Raw genomic sequence first — 11,255 nt, 5'->3', positions numbered from 1 at the left:
ACAAAAACAATTCAGTGTGCTTTGTGTAAATAAAGCAAAAGGAACATGAAATGGAAAAATAAAGTGCTTAAGAGTGAAAAATATTTTTAAAATAATAATTAAAAAGAAGTACAGAGTACATAACATAGAATAAAAACATAAAAGGGAATTAAAACAAAATATTTAAGTATTATTAAAACGAGCTTATTTAAGGTAAAATGTAATAAGAAGAGTGCAAGTCTCAGAGCTCAATCATAGGCACATGAAAAATGTTTTTAACCTAATTGCTAAATTTGGGGCACATCTAAGCTCTTCTGGGAGTTTGTTCCAGTTGTATGCAGCATAACAGCTAACAGCCTGGTTAAAACTCTAGCAGCTGCATCAAACACAATAATCTCTGTTTTGTCCTTGAAGGAACTGAAGGAAGTTTTGGCTCATCCAGTTATTTGTATGCTCCAAACACTGACACATGGAATCTACTGGGCTGTAGTCATTTGGTGAGAGAGTCTGATATATTTGTATATCAAATGCATAACTATAGAAATCAGCACCATTGTACTGTCTAATTTGGCCCAAGGGACAGAACAGAAGAGGTCCGAGAACGGAACCGTGTGGGATTCTGCATGTCATAGCTGCCCCATCAGATTCATAACTGCCAATGGTAACAAAATAACTCTGGCCTTCTAAATAAGACCTGACCAAATTAAGGACTGTTCTGGAAAGTTCTACCCAATATTCCAACCTGTAAAGCAGTATTTTATGATCAACAGTGTGTTGTCAAATGAAGCACTGAGATCTAGTGAAATCAGAACTGATATTTTACCTGATTCAGTATCCAGCTGTATATCATTTAACAATTTCATGCGTGCAGTTTCAGTACTTTGTTGAGGTCGGAAGCTGATTATTTGCCAAGATAACTACTGAGTTGATTGAAAACAAATGTTCTTAGCTGTAAAAGGCAGATTTAAGACAAGTCTGTAGGCAAGTATGGCACAAAACATTTTGTTTAAGGCATGTAATATAATTGAGCATGGCTACATTTACAGCGATTTGATTGGATTGTAGTTCACGTTGCAGGACACACTGCCATTTCCTTTAAAGTCAAAATTAGATTAAAAGATGTATGCATTGTGGCATTACTACTCTTTAATTTCATTCAGACTACATGGGTGTCTAGACAGATAAGATCATATATGGCAACAAAGTTACTTTGAAGACAAGTGTCAGAACAACAGAGACAACTTTTACCACAGTGGTCTCAAACCCAAACACCTTCACCAATACAAACCCTCAATGAGTTGCTGTGAAGAAAAAAAACTCATTCTCTTTTGATTTCTCAGGTTGTTGGTTACCGTATATCTTTTTCAGCAGTGCATGAAAACAGATGTTCTGTTAATTACTGTAAAGGCCTGAGACAAATGCCTTTCAAGCTTTACTTGCACTAAAAATAACACAAATTACATTGGCATTGCTCTGTGCCGAGTCAGAGTGCTACCGAGTGTGGTTTATTCTATATAGGTCAGAATGTACGAGGGTCTTTTACAGAAAGTGAATGTGGCTTGCTATGCTGAATGGAAATATGTTTGAATGCATGCATACCTCTAACTGGGTTTTTGCGGTTCCAGTTCCTGTATACCTCTGTGTTTATGGGCTCTCATAGGCACATACCAGCCTGATGTTCAGAGAACAGTGAACACTTTACCTCAACAAGACATTTACAGAAAATGAGAGGCAGAGGTTACTAGAGGTAACTACAAATGAGGTTGGTGTCTGCACAAAACGTATCTAGAACGATTCAGTCTTAGACATTGACCTGCCTCATGCTATTCTGAGTTCTTTAGAAAGATTCCCCTTTTGATTCTTGGTTTCTCTCAAGGTTTCTTCCTCTTGCTCTGAGGGAGTTTTTCCTTGCCACGGTCGTCCTTAGTTTGCTCATTTGGGGCTTGAACCCAATGAATTGGCCTTTTCTATTTTAGTTGTCTTTTTTACCTGAAGCTCACACTGTGTGGATTAAATAGACACATGAAACAGTATACTCTTGTGCACAAAAAAGTGGTTAAATGGTTCTTGTCTATGATGGGAAACCTAATGTATATGGTTGTTTAAAGAACTTCAAAAAGCAGCAAAAAAAAAGATTTGGATCTGTGTAGAACACTTGTAAAACACTTGGTAAAGATTGTTGCACATTTCCAGTACTTTCTATTAGCCAAAGTCCTAATATAAATAACATTATTTGGTCTTTAACAGTCCAAACTGTGATTGCAAATTCAGAAATAAAAACCATCAATCAATAAATAAGGTAATATATCCCAAAAATAAATAAATAAATAAACAAACCACTATTCAGCACAATAAGCCATGCAGAATTGTGCAACATAGTGGCTAAGAGTCTTGAACGTAAAAATAATCAAACCTACACAGAGGAGACATTAGTTATGTTCTTTTAATGGACATTAACCTTGATTTATGTTATGCTGCTGTTTAGCAGGCAGGCCCAGATTATCTTAGGGATTTTATGGGCATGTGCACATGGGGGCCCCCACAGGCAAATATGAGAAAATCTAAACAGCTGTTCAGATTCACAGTGGGAACTTTTATAGTGAAATATTTTTCTTTCAGACAACCATTTCCAAAACCAAATACAAAATATTAGCCATCCAAGTTAATAAGGTCTGTGCATAAAGTCACCAGAGTTACAATATAAATGAGAAAAAAAACATTTTCTATGCCAACCATGGCAGCATGCTTTTGTTTAGGATGCTTGACAATTTGGGCTTTTAGGTTTGCTGCTTTCTTCCATCTATACTGTGCACATTTCTGCTCATTTTAATTTGTCGTCTGCATAAATGCTTTCTTGTCAAAAGCGGTCACATATTCTACAGGCAAATGTTGCATTGGCTGTTGAGTTTATACTAACCTGTGCTCTCACTAATGGGTAAGTAATCTTGCTAATGTTTTGTCTGGATTGGAAAAAATTATGCACTTCTAGTGGTGTCCAACGCTGCGGTTTGCATGCTACCATTGTGGTGCTGCATAACCCTCATGTAGCCTGCTGTGATATTGTAAAAATTCCCTGATGGTCCAAAAATGGTTGGCAGAAAAGGGGCCCACTAAATGTTTGTGCCCAGGGGCCAAAAATGTGATGACCTGGCATGACAGTAGGATTCTAAAACTCAGAAAACTAAAACATAATGCACTACAAATTATTATGAGTCAAGCTGGAGTAACACTGATGCCTCCCAAAGACGGATTTGAGAAACACTGCTGTAGAGTTTGTACAAGAAGGCTCAAACAATGTGTTCACCGTCCTGTCCTCTTGCTTGTTCTGCTGATGAATCATATAGATTCTACAATGTTTATATAGATCAATCAGTCTGGATGTGGTTTATTATAGTACAGGAAGTGAGCAGAGAAAAGATAACAGGTGGACTTGCCACATAAAGTTAGCAGCAGTAATGGTACAACTGCTCTTGTTATCAAAATATTATGGCATGAAAATAAGTGCTGGGAAGGTTTTTCCATCATGATACAGATACGGTGACCTAACTGACCTGGTCAGTCTATATACATGATGTGAAACATAAAAAATTAAAAAATGACCCTTCCAACTCTATTTGGGAGGCTGCATGCCCCTTCAAATGCATAGCTAATTAGTTTAAATATATAGTTAATTAGTTAAATAACTCCTTAGAGTACAGTGGGATGACAGAAGACCTCTCAAGGACCTTCATCTCCCCCCTTTTCCTCAAAATAACAGCATCTACACTTCCTTAGGATGCTGAGGAAAGTCTGTCTGCCCAGCTAGATTTTAACCTTCTTAAAATAGACTGTGGAAAACAGTGGAAAAAAGAACAGTGCATTGCTAAAAACTGTAGTAGCAGTCATGTTGGTGCCTGATTTTCTTCTTGTTTTTATCGATTTCTATAGATAATCGTTTACTATACAGTGCCAGAAACCACATTACTCAAACAAGATTACTCAATAACTTGATGTGGTTTGAGGCAACCACATCAAGTTATTGTGTGTCTAAATCGTGTGACGCTTTAGACATACCATTTGCACAATACTGACTGTAAAAGCTAGTGTATTTGCACTACTGCTAAACGTGACGTGTTCTAATTGTTATACTTAATTTGGACCATGTTGTATGACACATTTTAATGCTTTTGAAGTCATTTTATTTGATGTATAGCACTGCTGCTGGACCCACTCTTACTCTAAGCTGTTACGTGTTGTATGTTAAATCCCCTTGTCTTACATACTCTTACTAATAGCTACATGTTCCTCAATATGAGCACCAAAGCTTTTTGTTTTACTGCACATTTTACATATAATGACAGCTAAGCTGAGCTGAAGTGGAAATAAACTGGGGGGATCAAAATGTAATCTCATCTGATTCTATTGAGAATGAACTCAAACAGAACACAGTTGGGAAAAAAAAAACATCCTTGTGAAGGACTTTGCAGTTTAAATATGTTCCCTGTGAATAGAAAATCATGATACTGAAAGTGTCTGGAAGCTACATGGTTGGATGTAAGATTGGTCTGCAGATCAGAGCCATACGGTCCAGCAGATGGCAGCAGAGTGCATTAATAAGTAATTCTAAAACAAACTACTTCAGGCTTTTCACTAATATTTAGTAGTAATATGTTTTGCCTGGTCTCAGGCATTTTCAGGAAAGTGCATCTTCTTGAATTTAACAACCATTTCAAATTCAATTCATTTTTAAAATTTACAGTATGCATTTGATACATCAAAATGGCCAGACTTGGAAAAGGCCTGTGTAGCTCCAAGTAACAGCCTTAATGACAATAAAACAAATTTCTTCACCTCCAAAACTGTGTTAGCTGTAGCCCTGAACAGCTGATAACCTCCACTGCCTTCACTGCATATCACCTAAGAAATTGAGAAGGAGAGAGAGAGAGAGATAGTAAGCTCTATGTGAATGTGTCATTTGCATGCAGGTACTGTAAAAACTGAAGGAGCACCACTTCTATATTCATCTGTGTATCTACACTACAGGTATTCCAGTGTAATTCACATAGCAGAACTGTGTGATCAAATCTGTGTTGAGTTTGGTTGTTCAGCTCTTCATCAGAGGAAGAAATAAAACTATGATCAGAATCACTGCATCACATGATCTACATCTAAAAGAGATGTTTTTGACCCAACACTCAAGTCTGTTCACTATTTTGCACATTATACAAGAAACAAAAGGACCGGCCTAGACTGGCTTGGTGTAAAACTACTTTGTGAAATAGGCGAGGTTCACCTTTTGTAATAGAATATGAAGATGAATCTACACACAGAACTGCTCAGACATTAGTAACTGCAACTGACTGTAATAATAATATGAGAAGTTTGAACTATGAGGTTTATTTGGTGTATATTAACACAATCTCAGCAAATCTGAGCAACTGTCATGAAAAGCTTACTTAAAACGAGTCTGACACATTTGAGAAACCACTTCTGATCCCGTCACGAACAGCTGGGTTTTATCGGGTTTGGACAGACAGTTAAACTCCGGGCTGGACTGGGGCTTATTATTATTATTATTATTATTTAAATGACGTCACCAGAGAGGAGGAGACCAGCCGTGTGGTTCCGTCGCCATTTCTATTTGGAGAAAACAGTGTACAGGTATCGGTCGATTATCTTATTCTTTTCTACAGTGTTTAATCTCTTGTTGATGTTCTTCGTTTTCCAAGACACTCCCCAGTTACATGTGGCTGCAGAGCCGTTAATGAACCCCAACTATCGCAGCTTTATCAGCTGTTACTCCCACAGAACTTTTATTTTGTATTAGACACACTAAAACGTTAAAAACGGTCATGTGATAGAAAACATGTCGAGGATGAAGGACAGGACAGTCAGTCTGTTATAGTGGGGTAACACAGCGGTGGGTTGAGGCTCTCTGTGTCTCCTCTGTTTACTCCTCTCTCTCAGCGGGGTCCCTGCTCTCCTCCTCAGAGACCCTCTGGAGTAAAAACACCAGCTCGAGCGCAGCGCTGGAGGGAATTCTTATTAAACTCAATTATCCTGGTTTAATTTGATTACTCAGCTGACTGCAGCCTCAGTGGGATCCACTAAAAAACCCAGGTGGGATCTGTGCCCACCGATTCAATCCGTGATTCAGAGTGCAGATAAAGCGATATATCAGCTTTAAAAAAAAGCACAGAAAATAAACTCAAAATATAGAAAATATTTACACGTTTAGTTTGTTTTAGGTGTGCGAATAATACTTTACACAAATAATACGTACGTAATACTTTAACATGCTTGTACTTTATAGTGTGAAACTCTAAAAGACTACAGATTAATAAAAACTCCATACACTGTGTGTCTTTTCTGTACTGTATTGGTTTCTGAACTGACCGACTGGAGAACTGATTTATGGCTCATTCTCCTCTTGGAGCGGAAAACCATGTCACAAAGGTTGAAAAAAAAGATGCCTCAAATATTAGGCGCCACTCCAAGAGTCAGTATGTACCTTTACACAGTTGACCTAAGATAAAGTAACACATTTCCTTTATCATTGCTTAGATTTTTCTTGTTTTATCCTGTTTCATAGTCACTGTACATTTGTAAAACAACTCGTCACAAAACCAGTTTTCAACATATGAGAAAACATTTTTAATATCATACAATATTTTTAAAAGGGTTAACTTAGGAACTGTAGGCTTACTTACTCATGTTTACTTTTGATATCATTAACGTTATACTACATTAAACAAATACGTAGTTTATTTTGGTCACTGGTGTTATCAGGACTCTTGTACTACATTTTAACATAGTATTTTCAGCTCTATTAAACTGCTTCATTGGGTCAAAGCTCATCAGAGAGGAAGCATCTCACTGCATGAGAAGGTGAGTCTATATTTGCTCATTATATTTCATCAATTAATTAATTAAATAAAATGAAATAAAATAATAAAATAATTAATGATTTTGTTCACCACAGTCACTGGTGTTACACCATATTCATATAACACCAGTGACATGCTGTGACACCAATGACTAATGTTAATGTCATGTATGATCAGAACACTTGAAAAACTAGTAAACGCAGAAATTTCATCTCTATCAATATTTCAGTCAGTTAGTTATTTTGTCATTCTACTGCACTGGCTGGATATGACCAAACAGAGGCAGAGGTTGTATAGGGACAGTTTAAAAACAAATTTATTACGAAACGTGTTCGCTGCTGGCTGCTAAATAAATAAAACGTCTATTTTTACTGGGAAACATATCATATTCAGTGTCCAGTATACTGGACATTTGGACTTAAGTGCAAAAAATGCAAGAGACTTTGAAAAATTAACAGGTTTATAATCACCAAAGTAACATATTTTAACATATAACTTTTTCTTTTTTTACTGTATGTACAGTTGCATGATAAAGATTCTGAACTCTTGAACAGCTTGGACTTCTGCATAAACACCTCTTAAAACATTAAATCGTCACTAGTGTTACAGATTTGTAATGATAGTGTTCTTTTTGCTGAAATATTGTCTCTATTAAGAGTATCTTACTTGAAATGTTAGAATAATTAATTTCTGCAGTTTTTTATGTCATTTTATTGTACAACAATTTAATCATTTGTTTTATAAAACAGTATATGGATGCACAATAAAATATATAAAAGGCATCTATATTTTTGCATTTTTAGCACATACATATATATATATATATATATATATATATACACATATGAAAGAGCTTTAGTAACATGATTATTCAAATTGAATTTCTTGAATAAATACAGTCACTTGAACTTTAAATGGAAACATTTATGACAAAAACACTGCCTCGTTAAGGGGAAACACCAGTGACAAACTGAAGAAAACACTGCATTTTACATTAAAATACATTACAATATGTTTAGGGAGCTCTCCATTTTGCATATTTGATATTAGGAGATGTTAATGGATGTAAGAAAATGATTTTTTAAAATGTATCCACCTGAATTCCCTCTCCAAATGGACAATAATGATAATCAGAATACTAAACTAACTTTTATCCACTGTTCCACTGAAACGATGGAGTCAGAAGCAGCATGTGTAAAATTCAGCAGCTGGTGAAGGTGAAACAGAAAGCGAACTCCAGAATTGTAAGTGTACATCTAGATAATCTTCTCATACAAAATACGAATCAATATGAATATGATAATTTTTTTGTGTTTTGGTAAAGTGCTCCACTGTGTTGTTGATGACTGTAAGAGTGGTCCTAATCTGATTGGCCTCTACAGTGACCAGCTTTAAACCCACTTCAGTGAGATAAGTCAGACGAGCGTAAGTAAAATGAGTTAAATCAACACTAGTAAATTGAGTCCGATGAACAGCAGTGAGTTCAGTGTTAAATATTAGTGATGTTACCATTGATACTGAAGCTCTGAAGCATCAGTACAAAAACAACTCATTTGCCTTTGAAGCACTGCATCAATGCTTGGTTCATTTTCCAAAAACACACGTGGTCAATGACCCAACCACGTGATTGTTTCAAAAGAAGTGAACATGTGTGGGTTTTCATGGTTTCAAGCCAATGACAAACACCTATGTCTTGAATTAAATTTCATATATGTTTCATATATTCATATAAGCTCCTGCACAAGGGTGTCAGGAGATTTGCTGTACATACCAGCTGTAAACACCATAACCTACACTACATTGCCAAAAGTATTCACTCATCTGCCTTCACACACATATGAACTTGAGTGAGATCCCATTCTTAATCCATAGGGTTTAATATGATGTCGGCCAACCCTTTGCAGCTATAAGAGCTTCAACTCTTCTGGGAAGGCTTTCCACAAGGGTTAGGAGTGTTTATGGGAATTTTTGAAATGCATTTGTGAGGTCAGACACTGATGTTGGACAAGAAGGCCTGGCTCGCAGTCTCCACTCTAATTCATCCCAAGTCTTTATGGACCTTGCTTTGTGCACTGGTGCACAGGCATGTTGGAACAGGAAGGGGCCATCCCCAAACTGTTCCCACAAAGTTGGGAGCATGAAATTGTCCAAAATCTCTTGGTCTGCAGAAGCATTAAGAGTTCCTTTCACTGGAACTAAGGGGCCGAGCCCAACTCCTGAAAAACAACCCCACACCATAATCCCCCCCCCACCAAACTTTACACTTGGCACAATGCAGTCAGACAAGTACCGTTCTCCTGGCAACTGCCAAACCCAGACTCGTCCATCGGATTGCCAGATGGAGAAGCGTGATTCGTCACTCCAGAGAACATGTCTCCACTGCTCTAGAGTCCAGTGGCGGCGTTTTACACCACTGCATTCGACGCTTTGCATTGCGCTCAGTGATGTAAGGCTTGGATGCAGCTGCTCGGCCATGGAAACCCATTTCAGGAAGCTCTCTACGCACTGTTCTTGAGCTAATCTGAAGGCCACATGAAGTTTGGAGGTCTGAAGCGATTGACTCTGCAGAAAGTTGGCGACCTCTGCGCATTATGCGCCTCAGCATCCGCTGACCCCGCTCTGTCATTTTACGTGGCCTACCAAGTCGTGGCTGAGTTGCTGTCGTTCCCAATCGCTTCCACTTTGTTATAATACCACTGACAGTTGACTGTGGAATATTTCGTAGTGAGGAAATTTCATGACTGGACTTGTTGCACAGGGGGCATCCTATCACGGTACCATGCTGGAATTCACTGAGCTCCTGAGAGCGACCCATTCGTACACAAATGTTTGTAGAAGCAGTCTGCATGCCTAGGTGCTTGGTTTTATACCACTGTTTCCATGAAAGTGATTGGAACACCTGAATTCAATGATTTGGATGGGTGAGTGAAAACTTTCGGCAATATAGTGTATGAAGTAATATATACACAAACCTCTGTGTTTAGTGCTTCAGAAACGATTGACATACTTTGAAATCAGTAGGTCAAGATTTGGACTAAAAGAGTGGTTCCCACCCCGGTCCGCAGGACCCTCCAGACGGTCTGCCTTTTTTTTCTCCAGCCCAATTCACAACACATAGGCATGATGGGAAATATAGGAAAAATGCTGACCCTCTGGAGGGCGTGTGGACCAGGCTGGGAATCACTTTTCTAAAACATCCCCCAGGACTGAGCAAATGTGTATTTGCTGTTCATGCATTTGACCACAAGGTGTCATTAATGTGCACTGGTTTTAAAAGCTTTGGGTAACTAAACCTTTTTCAATACAATTTCAGGAAAAGCTTCACTATGAAACATAAAAGCCCTCAAGTTTAGCTAATTCTAGTAAAACATGTTGTCGGTGGCAAACAAATTGCCTTATTTTTATAAAGCTGTTTAACTGTGTTGAAATACTTTTCTTGATCAAAATCTAGTGAACAAGAAATACCTCCCCCTTGTGGATACATAATGAATAACATGCTCTCTGCATTCACATGGAACATGAAGGTGAATTGTAGGGATCCATACCGTGGATCTGCCTGTCGAAGTGCTAAACTGAGTTGAGTTTGTATGGTTCTGAAACAAATGCTTCATGGTTGAGACATAGAGGTAGCTGATGACATATTTTATGTTGTATACTTTTGATAAATTTCAGCAAAACTGAGTATATATAATACAGAATACCACAGATCTTCAGTCACACATTTAACCAGCCTGCGCTCCAGTCTTCATTTTCCTTATCACTGATCCTCTGATAAGTTCGTGGTTGTACTCATTTTCACTTGGTCGTCTGAACCAACCGTGAAACAACCTCCCAAGAAGCGGTCAGTTCTGACCTCTAGGGTCACAGACAAGGACAGATCTTACTTGTCCTTGACAAAGATTCGAGTGGAGCATTTCTTTAACATTTGTTCAAGAGCATCCTAAAGCAGGAGCACTTGAGTAAAGGATGACTGAATGCCTGTTGATTAGAACACCACATGTGGCTGAGGTGAGCTTTACACTGGTAAGAGTACTTTAGGTGTGGTCATATAGCAATCTTTCAATCTACAAGATAAACCCCCCAAAAAAAGGGTGTTGAGTGTGAACCTTAGTGGCTTTGTGGGAAAAAGCCTTGCCTCATGTCCAAGAGGTTGCTGGTTCAAATCCAGTCTGGGTTCTGCCTTGCTTGTGGTCCTGGTGGGTGATGGAGAAGGGGGTCGAGGGTGTGAGACCCAGAAAGAGAGAACTGAGATCCAGAAGTGGAGAAAAAAAGCAGCGGTCTTCCTCCCAGAAGCCGCTCAAAGTGTGGGTGATAGGTCTATATATTTAAAACCTGTGTATTTAAAACCTAAGTCGAAAGAAATTTTTTCTTTCTGGCTCCATAACCCCTTATTGTTTTCCTCCAGGAGGC

This window comes from Colossoma macropomum, unplaced genomic scaffold (genome assembly GCF_904425465.1).
Source record: "Colossoma macropomum unplaced genomic scaffold, Colossoma_macropomum, whole genome shotgun sequence".
NCBI lineage: Eukaryota > Metazoa > Chordata > Actinopteri > Characiformes > Serrasalmidae > Colossoma > Colossoma macropomum.
Note: the sequence above shows the minus strand (reverse complement) of the source record.